The sequence below is a fragment of the Numida meleagris genome, chromosome 10 (genome assembly GCF_002078875.1).
Source record: "Numida meleagris isolate 19003 breed g44 Domestic line chromosome 10, NumMel1.0, whole genome shotgun sequence".
Taxonomy (NCBI): domain Eukaryota; kingdom Metazoa; phylum Chordata; class Aves; order Galliformes; family Numididae; genus Numida; species Numida meleagris.
Genome location: NC_034418.1, coordinates 6505288 through 6527604, shown reverse-complemented (window position 1 = coordinate 6527604; position 22317 = coordinate 6505288). Strand labels below are relative to the sequence as shown.

General features: G+C 39.0%; 1 long non-coding RNA gene across 10 annotated transcripts in view; it reads left to right on the top strand.

Moving 5' to 3' along the window:
• LOC110404369 overlaps positions 1-22024 on the top strand; it is a 41484-nt gene extending 19460 nt beyond the window's left edge. For 3 of the 10 annotated variants that reach the window (XR_002442189.1, XR_002442188.1, XR_002442196.1), the window contains one exon: positions 10343-22024. This is a non-coding gene — a long non-coding RNA (uncharacterized LOC110404369). The remainder of the gene's footprint in view (positions 1-10342) is intronic. The other 7 variants (XR_002442193.1, XR_002442197.1, XR_002442195.1 and 4 more) reach the window with 7 other exon arrangements.

The following is a 22317-nucleotide window of genomic DNA, read 5'->3' as shown; positions in this document are numbered from 1 at the left end:
CTTTGGACATTCACCTATTACATAAATAGATTAATCACTGTGTAGTCATAAAGAGAACTATTATCCCATCGTGCTCAAGTGCAGAATGCTAGCTGTGTTAATAGAAATGTATCATCATGTCATTATTAAATATTCATATTGTTGTATCACCAAGAGACCAATCCTGTCAGGTTTCCTCTGTTAAATTATTAATAAACAATAGTCCCTAACAAGCTGACATGTGTCTGTGAAAGAGTAAGAATTGACACAAGCTTCTTATGTTTCCAGAGGAAGGGTGTAAATCCTACTCAGGACCTGTGTTTAATAATGAGATCCTTGCAGAAGATGAAACAGGTGCTCCTGAGACAACCTTAGGTAGCAGCAGGGCAGAGAGAAAAAACCTGATGAGCCAGAAGTGGTTCCAAAGCCAAGTGGTAGTAATCCTGTACTGTTAGGGAAGTTAGGAGGCAAGAAAAGAAAACAAATAGAACAAGCAGCTCATTACAATTAAATTATAGCCCAGTTTTCACAGGTTTACCCAAACCAAGTTCTGAGCCCAGAAAAATTATCCCTAAGTAATGAAGACTCCCCTGGCTATTCAGGGCCAGCGTCTAGCAGCAGACCCCAGAGCTGCCCCAGCTAAGGCTGCTGCAGGAGCAGAGCTCTCCTCCTTACCCTGTGGAATGTCTCCTGCTTGTCTATTACAACAGGAAATGTTTTGAAATCTGAACAATGCAGGAGATCTGAGGGCAGACAGCACAGATAATGAAAAGAAAAAAGAACTATTGCTTGGAAATGATTGTTGCTTTGTCACTTTTCCTTAATTTCCTCAGTAACTGATAGAAACTGTTCCTTAGAAAATATTTAGGAAATAACATCCATAACACTATTTCCCTGCCTCAGTCTTGGCCATTGTTTCTGTGCTTTTACTTTTGATGACAGGTGAGTTGCAATTGTAGTCGTTTTTATGAATACTCAGTGTATAAATTATGTAAATATAGTCTCTAATTTCAGAATACATTTCAAAGATTCTCCTCACCTTGAGATGTATAAGAAGTGCATAACATTTTATTTAATGCTTCAGATGCTTTATGATCAAAAATGTTGTTTTAGAAAATGCCAATAAAATCCCTACATTCCCTTATGAAAGCAGAATTCTAAGAAATTGAATAGCAAGATTTGCATGGTTTGGTCTCCAGTTAATTTGTTAAACTTAGGTAAATAATACACGTTCACGCTGTAACATATAATTTGAAAGAAAACCTGTTTTTGTAATCCATAATTGAGTATGGCCCATAGCAAGAACAAACTGACCAGGAGGCAGACTTTAGCAGATGCAAAGCTTATTTGATGCTGCTGGAGCTATTCAACTGTAACAAAAACTATCTGTATCCAAAGGGAGTGCCACGGCTTTGATGGAACCAAGGGAACAAGACCTCCCTTGGTTCAAGGATGGGAAATAATTTCCTGCATTGCCATTTTCATTTTTGAACTTTCCCTTGCTGTTCATTAATAAAACCAATGACATTCTCTGTACAATGAAGAAAACTTCTCATTTCACAAAGAACTTCTGGATTTCAAATAAACTTCTTGTCAAATGTTGACAAGAAAGAGATTTCTCAAAATCATAAACTCTCCCTGCCTACACCAAAATATTTTCCCAGTGCATAGTCAATGGATACTTAACTTATGTAAAATGAACCAACTTGATCAGGAGCAACTGAACAAGGCTTTGGAGCAGTCTGTTGACTGATGGCTAGGTGACTCAGTAAGGATGAGAAAGGAAAAGTATATACTTTGTGTGTTGATAAATCAGGGAAAAACATTTGAACACCAGTTATTTGCACTTCTTGCATGAGCTCCCTGACTACTGAGCTGCTGGCCACAATGGCTCAGGAAAAGGCCTCAGTTTCATCTGTGTAAAAATCAGTATTTGGCACCAACAAAATCGCTTCAGCCTTGAAATTCATTGCCTTACAATGCCTCATCATTTAGCACAAAATTACCTGTTAACCTGACCTGTCTTCTTTGAAATTAATCTTGAAAACATTGAGATGGCACCAAAAAAGGGAAATTTGAAATTGTCTCGAAAATCATGTGTCTTCCTTATTTTTCTTGCACGACAAATAACAAGCTGAAGGTCAGCTGCAGTCTTGCAGCTATTAGGTCTGGACTGCTGTGTGTCACAAGCCTTTACACAAGAACCTGACAAATCTCTCTCATTAATAACAAACGACAATCTCTTTGGTGCTACAATGCATGTTACATTTAATCAATTTGCTATTTGTATTCATTATGTACATCTACTGTTTTGGGTCATGAAAAATTGAAAAGTAATTACAACATGGAAGAGCATCATGGATAACAAATGAGATAAGACTAGAAAATGTTCTATTAATTGGTCAGTTGTGCTTGTCAGTACATTGAAAGTAGTTAAGACAGGGAATGAGATAAGACAATTCTATGCCTTTGAAGTGAAACAGAGCTTAAGGATAACCACTTCTATGATACTTTTGTTATGATAAAAATTCAATCATCTAAGCACTATGGTGCTACAAGGAGCTTTATAAAGCTGTTTAACTACAGCTATTACTTGAAGAAGTCAAAGTAACTTCCCTGATTGAATTGCATTATAGTAATGCCTGGTAGCGCAACCACGCTATAAATAAAGTCTGTCAGCGTCTCCATCAATGCCTCCACTGCCAAGGGCTGCTAACTCATTTCTTTTACAATTCAACAACCTCAAAGAGGGCAAACAAATTAATGACTCAGATGTCTATTTCTGTACTAAAAAGGGAAGGAACAAGTTAAACTGGTTTTAATCAAGAGAATATCAAAATGCTGACAAATTTTTACGATTTCAGTTGCATTTTCTTGTAAATCAGAGCTAAACGTAAGTACTAACTTCAAAAATGAAAGTAAAAGAAACTTTAGTCTCTACAAGAGAGAGACTTACATTTGTTAGACCAAACACTACCTGCATTCAATGAACAGACGCCAAGTACTTCTAACCTGTTAGTTTATAAGCCTTTCACCAAACCTATGAGTCTACGTTACTTATAGACATGCAAAGCAGAATTTCCATGTTACAGTATTCTAGCTTTTTCAAGCTGTGTGAGAACAAGGGCTAGTGCATCAATAGCAGAGGCAGTACTACCATCTTTACCCTCTTTGTTGTTTTTTTTCCCCCCACACTAGCAACATATTTATACACAATAACAGGCACTCTGTCCACTAACTCAGACTGGCCAGAACTGGGCTGGTCACAGCCACTATTTTGTGCCTGTACAGTAGATCTTCCTAAAAAGAAATTAAAAATTCTGGAATTAAAATAAATGTGTAAGGTCTTAAATACTTCCTATGCTTCAGAATTAAAATTTGCCTGTATAATTATGCTTCAGAAGAGGCAGTGGTCAGGGGTTCCTGCTATGAAGAGTCACGATTGTAGACTTCAGACTGTTTCTGCTGAAAAGGGTAGCTTTAAGGTTGAACTGGAACAGAAAGCAGAGTAAAGAAGTAAGAACAGAAAAAGCCATAGCTGACAATCATGTTCTTGAGAAAGAGAACCATGGTGACAAGGGAGGGCAAAAGTGCTGAAGAAGGTGATGACTGCATTGCTCTGACATCTGGAAAGTAGAGTTTGGTCATAAAAACTGCTCAGCATTAGCAATTAGAGTAGCTTTTCTTTGACATTGCCCCTGAAGTTTAGAGAGAATATCATTGATTTCATAATGAAAGCCATTCATTCTGCAAAGGTTTGTTGTAAAGTGTCGTGAGGAAAGGCATCCTCAAGACACTAGGAAATATAGTGAAAAACCTGCAAAAAGATGTAAAGAATTCTAAATCACTGCATTGTCTATATATTAATGTAAATAGGTGCTAAATGCCTTGGCTGATTAATGCTCCCTTCCCCTTAAGGAAGGAGAATTACTAAAACAATATTAAAAGAAATACAGGAGTGAATAAAACCAATACTAGCAGCACAGTGATTACATAGGAAACAAGATGCAGTAAAGCTAATGTCCTTTCTCAGATAGGATTTGGTCTAGAAATTGGCAGCTAAAGCTATTCAACTAGGCAAGACTAAGCTTTCATTACCTTCACATAAAACATTTTTTATCACTCAAGGAAGTATCTTGCCAGCTGTGTGTGTTACACTATGCAGTCTATTACCATCAGCAATGAGGTGTGAAAATTCTACATGAAACCCCTATAGAAAAAAAGCTTCAGGTTATCAGGGTACTTCTTAAGGAGCTTGTTCAAAGGTATTAGAACTGTTTAATGGTCACCATCCTGTAGGCAGCAAAAATGTTGGGGTTTTGTGAAATGGTAGAAGTATGAGGTTTTTGAAGAAGATACTGCACGTGCATGTCTACTCTAACACTCTCTTTGAAGGAGAGCAAGGATACAGGCTCCAGACAGTTCATTGGTGTAAACAAAACAGTAAAGGCAAAGCTAAAAAAAGAAAGAGATATATGGGACAGGACACACAGACGAGTGTGAACTTACAGGACATGTCCCAGTCAGCCTTAGGGTGATAAAACACACTGGCTCCCAGTGCTTTGTAGTGTTTGCTTGGCCACAAAGATTTTGATCCCTGCTGTGTATGTCAGCACACCACTGCACCTGTGCTGGTGGCTCTCTTGCAGGCACAGCACTCTCCCTGTGTTGCAGGGTCAGGGTTGAAGTAGGTGTATTTTATCTATAAATGCATAACATATTTATATTATTGCAAGTATTAGGAGATATAATTATGTAACTTATAACTGTGCTCTGCTAGATTTATTAATATATTGTACATCTTGTGTTTATTTGGAGAGAAATGTATCCATCAAGCAATCTGAGTAGTGGTATGTACTCAACTTTTATTGACTCACAGATGGTTGGAAGTAATTATATGATTTCTCAATAAGCATCAGAAGTTGGCCATAAAGTTCAATTATTTTGACATGAGAGATCAATAACAGGAATCCAAAGCAATTAAAGACACATAATTCAGAAGCTGAATGGCTAAAAACAGTCATACAGTGAATCTGTTCCTGACTTCAGCCACAATGATAATGTAAGTTCAGTTAGTGCCGTTCTTCATATCAAAGCAGATGTAATCAATGGTTTAGGCTATTAACATAAGATCTTACTATTACGCACTTCCCGAGCACATCCCACATCATGGGCTGCATCCTGTACTGCACACATTCTTTACCACTGTAACTCTGAATGTAATATTGAAATCTGCCATCATTCATAACTGTGAAAAGCACAGAGATAAGAGTACACATTCACTTTTTTTTAAAAAAAAAAACCAGCATCAAAACACAACTTCTTGCATTAAATCGTGATCAAACTTCAGACGTAACAAGTTTCTTCACTGAATAAACCAAAGGCAGAAATGGGATGCCCACTGCTGGGGCTGATCCTGAGCCTTACTACCACTTTTACCCTCTTCATTCAAAAATATTTTTTTCCCTTTTCTTAGATTAGCAAGGCACGTGTACACAATATCAGGCTCTCTGTCCACTAACCCAGATGGCCAAAATGTCTCTTCTGCTATAAAAATCATTCTATAGGTGAGCCACTGATTGCCTCCCTCCATTCTTCATCAGCCCATACCACTTTATAACCACTGCTGGCACAGGATGCTGACAAAGTGTTGCATCTGCCTTTGGCTCCAGCAGACTGACAGTAGGTTCTACAAGGTTGGATATCAGGAAAAACTTCTTTACAGAAAGGGTTGTGAAGCACTGGAACAGGCTCCCCAGGGAGGTGGTTGAGTCACCATCCCTGAATGTGTTTAAAAACCGTTTGGATGTGGTGCTCAGGGACGTGATTTAGCGGTGGGTTGTTAGGATAGTATGGTTAGGTTGCGGTTGGACTTGATCTTTAAGGTCTTTTCCAACTTGAGAAATTCTATGATTCTGTGATTACCACGTGCTTCCCAGCTCTGCACCAAGCTGCCTCCTGCCCACTATCCCAAAGCAAAGCTAGTAATACCTAAAGACCTTAATAATGCAAAAGTACTGTATTCCTTTAAGTGCTTATTTCATTCCCAGTGTCTTCTCCCAGTCCTTTGCTGTAATAAGCAGACAGCTGGCACCAAACACCAGTGTTTTTTTCTTGGGTATGCTAATGATCTGACATAAAAGATAATGTTAGTCACAGTTAGGTACAGATGTGACTTTGGCAGTTTCCCTCCTTTTCCATTTCCTTCTGCTGCCTTTGAAGGAAGACTACAGCCAGTAAAAATTAGCAATGAAGTATTGCTGCTCTCTATTTTGTTTCAATTACAAATGCTACTGCATCTGGACAGATGTTGACTGACATTTCATCTGAATGGGCCTAAACAAGGTAAACCATTAGGAATCTGAGGCATTTCCACTTTTTCACTAGAGTTATTACATTGCAAGTATGTGGAGGACAGTACAGTACAACGAACTATCCTACGATACAAAAAAATAGTAAAATTACATGCAATATGGGCGCCAATATAGGGTACTAAGGGTCACAGTCAAGGCTGTCCTGTAATCTATATCAAACAGTATGTCTAAAAATTTGATTGAGCAAATAGTAAAGCTATGTTAATAATGCATTGCTCTTTTTTTTCTTTTTGCAAGGCTTGATTCAATAATAATAAAAACACAACAAACAAACAAACGAAAAAGAAACAAAAAAAAACCACAAATCAACAACAAAAACAACACAGACCAAAACCAAAGAAGGGTCTACTTCAGTAGGTTCAATAGTTTGGATGGTTTTTATCATAGAGATGAGCATATACTGAGTCCTAGTGCAGATAATTAAGAACTTTTTGATGTCCCTCTGTAGATGACTGGTAAACACAGTCAATGCATGCAAAAAGATCAGACAGAAACATTTCCCTTTTTTCTTACTTTCTATCCTGATTTAGCAGACAAAATTTCATTATTTTAAATATTTAAACCAACAGTAGAATGGGTTAGAAACAGGAAAAAATGAATTACAGATTTTGTTTATATTTTCACTCCAATAGTCAAAACTTTCACATTGTATTTTTGACCAGCTTTGCTCACCAAAAGAACCTGAAAAGCAAGACAGACTCACGCCACTGACAAATTTCAAAGAGCATCCTTCACATTTCTAGAAATCAGAGCTTTTTGAAAAAAGCGACCATAAAAAGACTTAGTGTAGACAAACACTTGAGAAGCACAGAGCATAGGGAAAATCACATCACATTTCTTTAAAGCATAACATCTAATACTGTTTTATATCTTAAGAGCTATACATGAACTTTTGATTATACACGAGCATCATCGCAATACTAGTGTGGTCTTAGTCATCATAACAGTGCCTGTCTGAATTTCAAACATGAATTCATTAACCACTGGGTCCAAACCTCTTCAGACCATTCAAATCATGCCTTTCTGATAGTTGCGTTATGTGGGGACTCCTCAAATGGGACTGCTACTATTTTTCCAAGGGCTGCTCTTGTAAGCCACTGCCTATGTCTGTGCAAGATCACAGCTACAGCCATTTCTTTCTTTTTAGCTTGCTTGGAACCTCCAGGTCTATTAAAGGTAAAACATGCCAGCAGCTCAAGCAGGCAGCCAGTTCTTCAGAGGAATCTCCTGGCCTTGGTATTATCTGTGTGCTTTGTCCAGAGACAGAGTTTTTATTTCTTAAAACTGGAGCAACCAGCATAGTGCAGCAGCCAAGACAGGTCATGCTGCCCAGATTCTTCCTGGCTGCTCTGCTGACCAGTTCTGTGCCAAGCTCATCTGCTACCCACACAAGCCTTTCCAAAAACAAGTTCCTTTCTGGCTCTTCTCCAAAGAACCACTGACTCCTGGGCTTTCCCTGACCAATGGGACACAAACAAGGTAGCAAGAGCAAGACTCAGCCTACCTAACTTAAAGTGAGCAACAGCTCCTGCATACAACCAGTATGCAAGTTAGCAGTAGCCTATGTTATCTGCATTGGTTTTTGCTTTTTTGAATTGTGAATTAAATATTCACATGTATTCCCTTCCCTTATGGTTTTTGGTTGATTTGTAAAATTCAAGGTGACATTACTTTACTTTTTACCTCCTCTGGCTCTGTAGAAGGAGTCATTGCCATTCTGGTTGTGTAAGCATCCCTGAGAGACAACTAATTAATTAGTCATAGGGAGGCTTAAGTCTCATTCCTAAATGAGGAGGTAACATCGTGGTGGCAAAACCTGTCACTTTGCCCGACCAACCTGGAGGGAGAAAGACTGTTACTGCTCAGTCCAATCCACTTACATGATAGAAAAGGATACTGGGATGGAAAATGTAATAATCTAAAAATATTCAAAGAGAAATAGTCTACATTTGCATGGGCTACATTCTCTTCCCAGTGCAACAAATGAATCAGAGTATCAGACACTAAGTGATGGGCAGTTATTTAATGAGTTAATCTCATTAGGATATTTGAACTCTCAGAAGAGGCTCAAACCATTAGCTACATGAGAGCTTTGAAATAAGCCTTTCAAAAGGACTATAAGAATACATTAAAAAGTGGTTAATACACTGTGAACTTTACCAAGATTCCCCTCGGATCAGGCTGTCTGACAGGAGGTTTTTAGTGGGGAGCTTCTCCACAAGTCCTGCAGACACAGTCACTAATAGGCTCAAGTTCCCCCTAGAGCCCATCCAGTAACATCACCAACAGTTTGGATTCTGGCAGTTTCTAAGGTTGGCCTCAACCTGTTACACAATTTCACCTTGCTTCCCAATTTTTAAGTCCTTTAGCTTTAAATTTGGATAGTTAAAACTGGACTAAAACTGGTCATCACGTTAGGTATATATGACTAAAAGACCTGTGATAATACTTTTAAATGCAAGTTATTTAGCCTCAAATTCTCCACAGTGGCTGCATTATTCCCTCTAACACTTTCCTTTCTTTAACTCAAATTTGACCACAATCGATGTTTATGTTAGTTAGTGTATAATTAACTAAGTTAAGAACAGCAGAGTCTCATCTCGAACAACATTACATTGTCGCATCGTGTCAAACAATTGTACGTCTTGAATTTAGAATGCAAAACTATTTTCTGCTCTCTGTTTCCTTTTATTAGCTCTAGTGGAATTATTCATATCAATAAAGTGAACAGCATTTGACCCTCTAATGGTAAATGAAAGACATTAATAGAAGAACCTAGAGAATATCTTCCAGCAGTAATTAAAACTCAGGGCAGAACAATTTTTTCAGTCATCATAAATCACAATGAAAATTGGATACCTAGTGTCTGATTGTTCAGATCTGCTCCATGAAAGCAGTCAGGAAACGTCCAGCTCTTTTAATTGCTAATAATTATTTTGTAGTTTAAGAAGCAGTGATATAAAAGATTCTTATTGTTTAGAGTATTATAAAATTTAACGGAAAGTAATGCATTTTCAAGAGTTTGGGGAACATTATTAAAGTTCATTTCCATGCTGCAGCTGCAGGAGTTAGAATTATGAAAGTGAAGAAGCTGTAAAATTGAAAAGGTCAGCAATGACATTCATCTATTCCAGCTGTCAAATCAAGGGAATGTTAACAAAACTAGTCTCTGGTAGAAAAGCTAATTGTCTACATGTATTTTGGCTGCTCCAATACATGTCCTCTACTGTGGCTAATCTATAGGAAAGACCATGCTGGAACAACACATCTTTTCTGAACAGGCCTTTTGCAAACAAAGGAGCCTCATTGCCCTAAACAAGCAAGTTCTAATGACTGTGTAACTCCAACCAGTCTGAAAAGCAGCCAAATGTTCCAAGTCAGTGTTTAAAGAAAAAAATACATGAATAAAGTTTATAGACTCCTGGAACCAGAGTTCAGCTTTCAGAGTGCTGGGAGTACAGGGCAAATTTAAAATTTTACTCTAATGTTGTGCTCTTAAAAATAGCATTTCTAAAATGTCTCCTGCCAAGGCATGTTTTATTATAACAACATATAGAAAAGTCTCTATTGCAGACCAAATCTTTTGTAGATGACCTGGATTTAGTAATCCCTCAGTGTGAAGGACCTTCTCTTCAACATTCTATTCCCCACAGGGTGAGACTGCAAACCTAACACAGCTAAACACAGATCATCAGTGAAGACTGAGTCTAGGACCTTTGCTATTGAATGACAGACCCCTGCCTTGTGCAGGAGGAGCTCTCAGCAAGGAACAGTGAGAGACTTATGCCTTTTATTATGCACCAAATTCCACCTTCCTCAGACAATGACACTCCTCAGCAATTGAGAGCAAAGAAAAGTGACCTCAGACCTGTAGCATGCCACACATTCAAGGGAATCCAGTGCTTAATCTTCTCTAGACAAATTCATTGCAAGCCCCTCTGGCTATTTGCTATTGTTTATTTTTGTATTTTCACCTTATACATTTGCAGGTGTTCTCAGAGGTCTACACACACAACTCTACCAACCACAAGTAGCTGACTGTCAGTGTGAAAGCTGTATTCCCATGTTGCACCATATACATCAACTCACACCTCAATTTATCCGGTGTTATGCAATACAGATGTGACAGAAACAATCCAATTTGACCTTTGACAACATATTATTAGGTCAGTATGTAGCTTTCTGGGTAACTTTTTAAAAATCTGTTATCTGACCTTTGTGTTTTTTTTTTCTGTGGGGAAGTATTGCAAAAGCCAGAAACAATACCGACAATTCATGAAATATTCAAGTGTACAGTCGCAATCTTTTAATAAATGGAAGTGACCTTCAAAAGAGACATCCCAAAGATTAAGAGAACTTCTCCATAGATGGCATTTGTCACTAATCAATGACTCGCAGAACTTATACTCTTCCTAGAAATGAATACAAAAAAGATCTTTCAGAATTTTATCACTTTAAAAGTAAATTGTTCACAAAGCCCACAGAAAAGAGCATTAATGAGCTAACAAAACAACAGAACAAAACATCGAACAAGAAAATTGAAAGGCTACATACCCTGTGCCTATTGGTACCTATGTCCATATTTAGAGAGCTAGAATCATCTGCATCCACACGCAGTTCTCTGAGGCTAGATGATACTATCAGAATTGACTACATTTCTTCAGCTGCATTTGTATGTCAAAATACGTGGAACATTTTCCTAACTGATTTTCATAGTCACAAAGATATTGGGCTCTAACTGGGTCACGGTATTGGAACAGATGTAATCTCAGCAGAATACTGTGAGAAATCTGGGCTACATTAATGACTGATCCAATTACAGTGGAAATCTCTAGAAAACCCAGATTTACTAAGAACCAGGAGATAATTATGATGTACTTCTAGGGACAAGCAGATGGACCAGCCAGTCTCAAACTCTGTAAGAATAACAGAGCTGAATGAGAGGTGCCCGTGCTGTTGCCTACATAGTTGGAGATATTCCCATTCTGAGAATATGATGAAAACAGACGGAGACTTTCAGCAGACACCTGAGGGGACTGGATCAAAACACATCCCATACTGGGAAGCAGCATGCCTTATGCCCTGCTGTGACAACAGGGTGACAGAGGAATAGGTATCCAGGGGAGAAAGAGAGAGCAGGAATCAAGAAAACACAGGCAGCTTTTTGTCCAAGGAGGATATGTACATGAAAGAGCTCCTTATAATTTAGTATCAGGTCCTCTTGAAAAGTTATGTTTTCTCTCCTGAATAGGCCAATAGATGCCACCTTCCAAATAGCAGCCTGATACCACACCTAAGCAAACCCAATAATCTACCATAGCTTTGCACCCAGAAAAAGAGAATGAAAAATACTTGAGAAATCTGAGTATAAACACCTCCTTTTACCAATCCAAAGGCAGACAAAATTTCATAGCATCCTTATCTGTGATCTTGATAACATCTTTCATCAGAGAGATGTGTCTCTACCTCTATGAAAATTACCTCTGTGAGTAGTCCCATTAAGGTAATTTGGATCTAAGAGGATGTATGATGTTAAACATTTAGTTAATTACAAATGTTGCTAAATCAAGATTTTTTTTCAGATAAATATTTTACCAGAAAAGATATATTAAACAGTGGAATGTAATATTTCTCATTTATAGAACTTGCTGCCAGCTCCGAGCTAGTAAATATTTACATTTCAGGCACTTTGATGGCTAATGTGACCTTTCTGTTGCACACTTTACACCTGTGCTGTATTTTAGTTTCAGTGTTAACATTCTTTCTAGTCCATCTTACATTAACAAGCAGTATTTAAATATATGCAAATTTCATATTTTAGCTGATGTTTTAGGAACATTTTTAAGGTCACCCTGTTTGATCTATCATACAGACATAGCAAATTTATGCACTATATATCCTATCTCTACTTGTTTTTACCTACATCTGTCTTCTCTGATTGCATTTGAATGGGCTTATTTTCTACTTTAAATAAAAGATTTATGCCTTAGCTGTCAGTTTGCCTTTATTTGAAAATTTAATTTTGTTTCTAGAAGTCTAGATTAACTTATTAGATTTAACTGTCCCTTGTGCTTTGCAGAGATAGCAGAAGTATATTTTCCCTTGTGGAGAGAATACATAAACAAAATGCTCTCAGCTTAAGAATAAAGAATGTTATTACTTAGACCAATACAACACAGTCGGTCCAGGATACAAAAACTGATGTTGTGATATTTTTTAAATTTATGATGGCCAGCAGTGGGAACTGACTCATAAACATGACATCTCACAAATCCTGGAGCTTCCAAAACTTGGAAAATGCTCTGCAGGAAAGGTATGTTCCCCCAAAATGTCACCTACCCTTAGGTTACAGAATACCCTTTCATGACGCAGTACCACTGGGAAACACAACTTGGTTCTTGATACTCGTGGATTTATTTAAGTGAGCAACAAATGAGAATCTGTCCCACTGCTTCCAGTTAGTCAGAAGCCTGTTTATTGATTCAGTGTGCTATTCCACATCTTCAGTATGACATGTTCTTTAGTGTCTCTCAGTAGTGCTACATTCATAATACTGTTCATCAAGCCCTGGAATTTCAGGGCTTGCCTGAAAGGAGAACAGGCTCACTGCAGTTGCTGCATGTGGTCCTTGCAATGCCCAAAACAGCTGCATTCCCTGGTGGGTGGGCTGGGGTGTCTGGGGGAAGTTAATCTTTTCAACTGTGTTCATCCATTTTGACCTTTTTCTCTATTCTTCATTTCTAGAAGTACCCGGGATTCTGACCAATTCTGTGATTTTTCTCTTTATTTTGCAACTTCCACATAGACCTGAACAGAATCTCTGTTTTTAATCAATCCCTACACTTTTTGTAAACTCCAAAAACCTACAGCTCTTGATTCTGCACTCTCAATAATATGCACTGCTTTTGAAAGGAACTGAAGTGTTCCCTCATCAATAATGTTCATAGAAGTGCCAGGAGATCGCAGTATAAGAATATCAGAGCAGAGAAAGAAGAAAATTGAAGGATCAGTATTTACTTGGCTATTCTAGCAAGCCTTCAGTCCCACAGCTGTTAACTGTATCCTGATTTACTTTGTTAAATAGTGAACATTACAAGCACGGGACTTTTGTGGAGAAACAGGGATTCATCATACAAATATACGTTTATGATGGCCTTCATCACTCACAAAATATAAGCAGAGATAAATGGCACAAAAGAACATGAAGCCCTCTATTCTGCCAGTCAGAGCAATACAGCTGTTATATAATATGATGAGCAGCGATGAAGAATAACGTGACCAGTAGTAAAATAATAACAACAATAAAGACATTAAGGCAAGCAGAACAGGACAAAACTGATCCCATTTGATAGCCTTCAGTCTGTGACACCATATGTATAAAGTGCCAACAGATTCAAGCAAGGACAGTAATTAGTCAGTCTTGGCATCTTCCTAATTAAAAAATCAGTGAAAATACCACAAAGCACAATCTCCACGTGTACGATACTGACAACACAAAGTGGAGACTTCACAAAGTTCTTCAAAAATCTCTTCAGCTCAGAAACGCTCTCTCTGAGGAATATTCATAAATATGATCCAGGTAAAGAATACAGATGTAGCATGTAACAACACTTTGGTGTGGTTTGAACACATTGGTGGAGGCACCGGGCAGGTAACCATCTGGCAGGGAAGGCTTATGCTCATCTGCTCTCTTGGTAGTGAGTTTCCCCACTGCTGAAGGGCAGAAGTAAATCTATTCCAGTCATTCCCTTCTGTTGTGATAGCAAAAACTTATCAAGGATGTGTTATGTTAAATCCTATGACAGCAACCATTTCAAAGCATCAGACAAGACAGATAATAAAAGGGTAAAACCCACAAGGAAATAAACCATGCACTACACATGTAAAGATTTCTTTATCATGCTTAGGTAGAATAATCTATTACTGTGACAATTATTTTGTTACAGAAAGCACCACCAAAAAACAAACTGATTGTACAAACCACTGCACCAACGCAGCTGAATTTTTTCCAGCTTCTCCAAAGACAGTAGTGTGGTTTTGATTTAACAAGTAATTAATGAATACATAAACCCTGGACAGAACTTTAATCTATCCCGGTGCCAAATAATTAATCATTCATTCCACGTTTAATCCTGTTCTGATAAATGTAATTAATATTTCATCATGGCACTGCAGAGTAGAAGAGTACCTGGGAGCAGAGAAAAGCAGCCTTCTATTTCTCCCTCACTGCAACTCTGGAGTGAAAGGCACTGTCTACATCTGACAGGTAATCCAGAATACAGTGTTCCCCTGCAGCTGTAAATTAGGGTTTATGCATGGCATACATTGTGATTGTAAGGAGGCTTTTCTTCCTCTGACCTATTATTATTAAAATAGCAAAACAAAATAAAAACCAACAATGAGAAATAAGTCACCAGAGCTTGGTAAACCATTTTTCTGATCTGACAGCATTTGGGAAACCAGTGCTTGCACCAATGTCTTGGTCTGTACAATGCCACTGAGCATATGCCAGGGCTGTGGACAGAGAACAAAGCATGTGCAGATTGTCTGCTTCTGTCCACAGAGATCAGTGCTATGTGCACAAACAAGTGAATGAAGATTTAAGTAATAATTTTACTGCAGGGAAACTCCAGCATCTCTTTTGAAAACTTTAAGTGTAATCAAGAAATATGTTAATAGGTAGAAAAGTAGAAAATTAAATTGCAGGAAACCCTATGCTTATTTTGCAGGGTGTCACATCTCAGGAACCCACAAATTTCAGCAAAGAGTCTTGTGAAGAAGATTCTATAACAAACAAATTGCATTGGGATCCTGCTGCCCAATTACTCAGAAACAGTGAGGCATCTCTTCACAGTTATCTCCTTGCTCAGCATTCTCCTGTATAGCCACAAATTGTTTTTGCTGAACAAATTTTAACTATACTTACAATTATAATTTCCTCTCATTCAAATACAGGGAAAAAAAACCTACTGCAATTAGTTATCCCAGTTGCCCTGATGAATATTTACAGTCCTTGCAAGAAACCCAGCTTGTGGTGTACGAGTCTCCCAGTGTCACACACTGACACTGAAAGGAGACTGTAATTTATCCCCTTCCAAAGATCCTATATTATGCTGCTATCTCAGCTGTCATTAATCTAACCCTCTGTTATGTCCCATATCAGTAAGAAGACAACTTGCAAATTGGGGGGGGGAACGGGGGGGAGTGTCTCTGGCAGAGTAAGACTAAACAGAGCTACATGAAATCAAGTGATTTGAGTCCAGGGGCCTGCCAGAACTATTTTAAACACAAACTCATTTTCACACTTGGTCACTGTTCATTGTGGTGACTTCTATCTGTAACTTCTAGACAGCTATTCTAAGTAATTATGCTGGAAAGCATTTGCACATTTACAGAGAATTTTGATTATGGATAATGGTTTTATCAGCTAAGATTCATTTCAAAATATTTTGTTTTCCAAATACTCTAAAAATGCACCTAACCTCTTGCTACTCAAATAGAATCTAAAATTGTTATGAACCTGAGTCATTCCCCTTCTCAAAGCACTTCTCAACATTATAATAAATGTAGAAAGCTCTAAGCACCTAGGAAGTACTAGTATTATGTTCATAAGAAACTACTAAACTGGTTAGGAGCAATGGATCATTGAGGCAAGGATTCTGCTTCCGACACTCAGCAGCACAAGAAGCTTCAAAGGAATAAATCCCTGCCTGCAATATAACATAAACAATACCAATTTTTACTTCTTGTGTTTCTGGATTGATTCAAAAGTTATTTTGCACCAGAGCCAACTTAACAAATGATTGTATACGCCACATTTTTAACTTCTGCTTGCAGCAATGGATGCTATATACCCTTGTTCCAAAAGTCACACGGCCCTGATGGCCAGCTGCTGCACTGTCACCTCATTTCTGAATCCCACAAGGAAACCTTTTCCATATTCATAAACAGTGCATTCATTTCTAAGACCCTGGGAACCTTCACTGAAGCTCCACATTATAATCCAATTGAATCTTTATCTCCTAAGATCAACAAAACCTTAACTCATTGTAGAAGGTGTGGTGCAATGTTTCATATACATGCACACACACATTATTACATCTTTCCTATTGTATACGGATTTTATTCATTCATCCTTAAGTCATTCATTCTGTTTGTTTAAAATGGGAAAGATTATTCATAGATGTGAATCTACCATTCTGTGTTGGATTTGATGAGGCTGTATTATAAAAAACATCCACCTGCTTTATAAGAAAACTGACATTGAATTAAAACAGTAGTTATTGACTAAGGTTATATCCATTCATGCTAATACGACCTTCAATTAGTGAAGCAAACACATCTTGAGATCCAGCCATTTTATGAGACACTTGCTATAGGATGAAGAAATGCTGGTATCCTTGAAAAATTCCACTCTCAGGTGACCTTCTACTTTTCCAGGCTCATTAGGCAAAACAAAAATAATTGTGCCGTTTCTTTCTGCTCTCTCTTCAGAAGGTTTTCAGTAAATCTCAGATTACAAGTAATGATTTAACCCACAAATTCATACTAATGCATAGCAGATTAGACAGTTAACACATTCATTCCATGCAGTTCCCCAGAGACGTTGGTTTACAGTGTTTTCTTTTACTTAGCAGCAGCTATTGGCATTTAAATAGAAACCACTACAAATCCACTCAGTTCAAGATTTTTGAAAGAGTAAATACCATTGTGGCATCTCTAAATCAGCAAAGAATGCAGTGGTCCCTCTTACTTTCAGCCACCTTTTTAGGGACTGGTAGTTTTCTCACTGAGATGTCCAAACAGCAGCAAAGCTCTTCTGAAAGCTGGACTAACATCAGTGCTTAAGTAGCTGAATCATGAGACTTTTTATTCACATTCAAAAATATAGCACCTTTGACATGCAAGGAAGTAGAGATGCATATTATGCTCCTGTTTCTAAGGTCTAATATGTTTAAAGAAGTTTGTGGCTCCTAAAAAAGTATTTGTCCAAGCCAGAATGAAAAATAACAAGATGATCATTTTGAATTTTCTCTGGTTTTTATATGAGCCTTTTCAGCCACATGCTGCAGGCTACAAAGGAGTTAGATACAATGCTTATTTTTAAACAGTTGTATTTCTGTTAGGTCACCTACAGAGAATTGAATTAGATAGAGATGCTTAAGTATACCTAAGCAGAAAAAAAAATACCAATAAGAAATCATAAGGAAGTAACCATCAGAGCTAAGAACAGTGCAGACTTAATGAGACTGATAAGGATGTTAAACCAGCTCTGAAAGACAAGAACTGGCTGAACAAAGGAGGACTTTCCCAGGAAAGGTCGAAGAGTTGGCAGGGCTGGAGGGGGATGCCAATGTGTACAGCTGGTATGTGTTGGCACAGCTTGATGAAGTCAGCTGAGGTATAACAGCTGACATTAATTAAAGGTTTGGTTGCACAAGGCTAATAGACAGAATGAGATAATGGACTGATACAATCGGATCATGATAGATTCCCAATGTAGGAGAAAGAATCTGAAATAAGCTATGTTATATACATTAATACTCTCTCATTTAGTTTGCTGGCATACTGCCTTTTGTTTGCTAAACTAAAAAAAAAAGCTTGCTAAACATCACTTTAGTTTGCATATATGTCAAATATGTCCCAGTACCTTGTTTCTTTTGAAAGTTGCCTGCTCATCTGAAACTATTTCAATTAAAATTCCCCTGCAGCTCTGTCATCATGCACGCGTTCACGCTTCTCCAGCACTCTCCCAGGTAGGTGAGCACGGAGACATTTGTGGGCCTTCCAGCATGCCACTACAGCCCTGGTAACACTCGCAGCCCATGAGCTTCCAAGGACATAGAGCTCTCATGAATCATACGAAAAAAGCTCTCTCTAAATCAAACTTCAAGCTGGTAAAGGGCAGTTAGTCTCTTAAATCACCCTTTGCTCCAAAGCTTTGAAGAGGTTTTCATAACTTCAGCAAGCAAATGTTTGCACTGCTTCCATAAAATCTCTTTCAGCCAGGGGATCAGGCTGGACACCCAAACCAGACTCCCATCCTGTGACTGGCTCATGCTGAAATTTAGCTCCCTAAATACTGCTGTGACCACAAGACCGGTGCTTTTCACATTTCTGAGTGGAAGTTCCTGATATTTACCAATTCCGTTTCCCTAAACTACACGAACCGCAGCAGCTGGAAAGCAGGAGTCCGCGGGAACGTTCTGTACAACCCTCCCGTGCCCCGTTGGCGGCCAGATCGCAGCCCGCATCGCTGCTGCAGCACCAGCCCCACCTGCTGCCCCGCGCCGGCAGCTGCAGCCGGAGCCGGAGCCAGGCCAGACAGAGCGAGCCGGCAGTGCGCTCTGCAAAGCTCCTGCTGCTTTCGTGGGTTAGCGATATTTACGTGACATTTTCTTGCACGGCAGTTCTAATGCAGACTTGCTCTGCCTTAGCAGAAAGGAATAAAACCAATAAAGGAAAAAGGCTCTGATATGAATGTAGGTAAGTGCAGTCGTTAAGGTAAGCACTCGAGTGGGGGCTGTTGAGCAGCCTCGCAGCACCTGTGCTGAGTGTCTCGGGGAGATGGCAGACATAGTGGACTAGGACAGCACGTTCACAGGAGTACAGCTGCATTTCCTAGAATGCTGTTTCTACATTGCACCTTTGGAGCAAAGGAATATCTCATTTTCCCGAGAACATCTTCTGTTGAGCTGCCAACAAAAAGTTAGTTTGCAACTAATTAAAATATGTATATACAGTGCTGCTTTCATGCCCACATGCAATTTGCTCACAACTTGCAGGGATGTGTGCCGGCTTTTCTTAAAAGGGATTTTCTTCCTTTCACAGCTGTTTGACAGAAGACCTTCTGATGTCCCACAGACCACAGCCTGAGAAACAGCCTGGCAGCTGGGGCTATGGGGATCCCTCATTTATCAGTTTTTTGATTCACTCGAGTCAGGCTGATACATCTTCCTGGTTTCACTGCTTTTTGATTTGACTTCTGTTTCCAGCATCTGTAGTGGATTCTTTTATGTACAATCACCTAAAACTGTGTCTTGTACACAGGTAGCAAAAGCAGCAGTTTGATAGTGCGGTGTTCATTTTGGCAGTGTACTTTATCAAAGATGTATTTTGCCTGCAGCAAAACGAGCTGTCAGCTGTTACAATGAACTGTCACATATTCACATTTTAATATGAAAAATAATTATTCCTCTGTTTCTATTAAACAGCTACCTATTCTTCAGGCTGGAAATCAGAACTGCTTTCACAGAGTATCCAGCTCGCTACTGAAATTATTTAAATGGGTCGAGTGTAACATTGCAAATGCGATCAAGGCAAAAAGCCAGTCAATAAAACGGCCGGTTTTATCCTAATAAAACAGGGAGGCCTTTGCCATTACTCTGTGGCAGACAGTTAATTCTCCAGCTGTACGCAACAACTTCAGGACATCTGGCCACTTAACCAGTGAGTATGGGGTCCAGAATGCCAGAGGACCCATCAGTGAAATAATGAGTGGTCTGACTCACTTATACTGAAGTCCCTGCACACAGCTCTGACATCAGTGGTCAAAGCTAAATTAACGTGACTGCAAATGCTGGTCTCACTGCATCCTCAGCACCTGCCTTAAGATACAGCTGGGTACACCAAGAGCAGCAGTGGTCCCAGCTGGGACACAGACATAACAGTCTCAGCCAAGACAGGGTGGCTGCCTACTGCTCTGCTCTGCAACAAGGCTGTGGCTTACCTGTATCCTAATTTAGGATGAAGCACGAGTTCAAAATGTATGACAAACATACAGTGCAGTCAATACTTGGTACTGCCTCTGCGTAAAACAATGATTCTTTGCTTCAGTCACCCCAAAAGCAGCTCCAGCCCAGGCTGAAACATCAACGGAGTTGCACAACTAACCCAGCCTGCTCCTCCCCCTGCAAGCCCTTCCGTGAGACCCCAGGTAGTCCTGCACACACAGAAATCACCTTGGTTTATCAAACACATGAAACTAACTTTTGTTGCTATAGTTCAGGGCTTAAAAATAGACTTGACGTATGGATTTTCTGTTTTATAGGCAGAGCTAAGGTTCAATATATTGATTTGAGCTGTAAGGCTTACTTCATTCAGGGTCCAATCAAAGCATGTGGATTTCTACAACCTCAGGTGCACAGTTTTGATCTGACTGCCGGTGCAGAAGTTGTTAGACAAGCCTGCATGAGCATGTTAGCGGGCAATGCTGACATATCTGCATGCTTTCATTCCTAAAATGATCCTATGTCATGTGCATTTAGAGAATTCGTTTCCTCCAGGATAGCTCTGGAGAGCAGTTAAAAGATACCTTCTAATGAGGTAACTGCCCTCACTGCCGTTTGATCAAGACTTAACGTCACTCCTTCCTGTGTGGTGAGTTTAATGCAGGTATCTTTGGTATCTCACAAGAAAGGCAGTGATGGACTTGGAAGGCCAAGAGGCCTCCTCCCCTACCTGTACACTCAGGGTCAGTTACAAGGAGGCTGGGCTAATGCATACGAAATTTACAATTTTAGTGATAGGAAGTTGTTACCGCTTATTTGTTTCATTATAGTAGTAAGCTGTCACACAGCAGCCCCCAGGCACACTCAGACTACAGAGCGCTTCCAAAATACAGGAATTAACCCATCACACAGAGAAGGAAAATAAGATAAGGACACAGCAGATCAGGGGTAAAAACAGGACAAGACCGCACATATCCCTCTTGCCAAGGTGAATTCCTCCTCTACTGCAATGGGCAACCGTCCATCACCTACCATTTTGCTTATTGCTTGTTCAGTTTTGGAGAAGTCTGTCTGATGAAATGAAACATCACCTCCAAGAAATGAGGTAGCTGTTAAGTGAGAGTACTAGATTCACACAGGCTTCATGGCAAATGCCTGAGGACTGATCTATTCAGCCCGGAATGGAAAACAATTTTGCTTTTTTTTCATTCCCACACGGCATAAGTCTTCCCTGTCTCTCTGTTGTGCTAGTGAAAGCAAATTTCACCAGAAACTGAATCTATTTACAAATATTTTGATAGATTGAGACAGCTACTCAGGAAAAAAGAAAGATTAAATACATGCAGATAAGATACAGTGTCACATGAACAGCTGTTACACAGTCCCACAGCCTACGTGGACTTCATTTTATTTATGTCTTTTAAAGATTATGTGGGTTTCCCTGTAAAATAGAAACAAAGTGAACAGTATTTCTGTTGGTAATAAATTAAAGAAAAATCTCGGATAATTAATCCTCGAAAATGTGCAGTCTTGACTTTTTCTTGTTTTGGCAGGAAGACAGACATGCAAAATGTACAAGCACTGATCTCGTATACACTCACGTCTCATTCTATAGATCTGGTTGGCAACTCCTTCTGAGGCTCGCAGTTTCTGACTGGAACAGGTCATTACGTGTGCTCCTCAATCCATCACTTCTGAAGCATCCTGTGAAGAAATTGCCATTAGAAGCCAGTGCAGCGAAACCAACTGTCTTCTATCTAAAAGCATGACTTGCATTTTTGTATCACATCTCATTTTTTTTATTCCTAACAGTACCTATCTATCTGTATAGTTACTTTCCTGTAGCAGCAGAGATCATGCTGTACCTACTTTTTCTGCACCAATTACTGTTATTTTAAGACTGTATAGAAACGTCTACAAATAAACATTAGCTGAAAGTTCCTGATGGTTTCCCTTGCAGCTGTCGTTAGAACCTTATGACCATAAAAACCCATACCTATGGCAGTTGTAATTGATTTTGTTTCAAATTCTGGACACCTGAACAGTGCAGTTCTCATAATGTTTCAAATACCAGGATCAGTCTACAAAGGGCAACAGATTTCAGATGCAGCTGTTAGACTGAGTGACACGAACGGATAAATTGCTTCTCCATAAATGCCACCATTTACTATAACCTCTCTTGTCCAGGCTCCATATTGAGTAATCACTATCAGCACAAAGCTGTGATGCTTTAC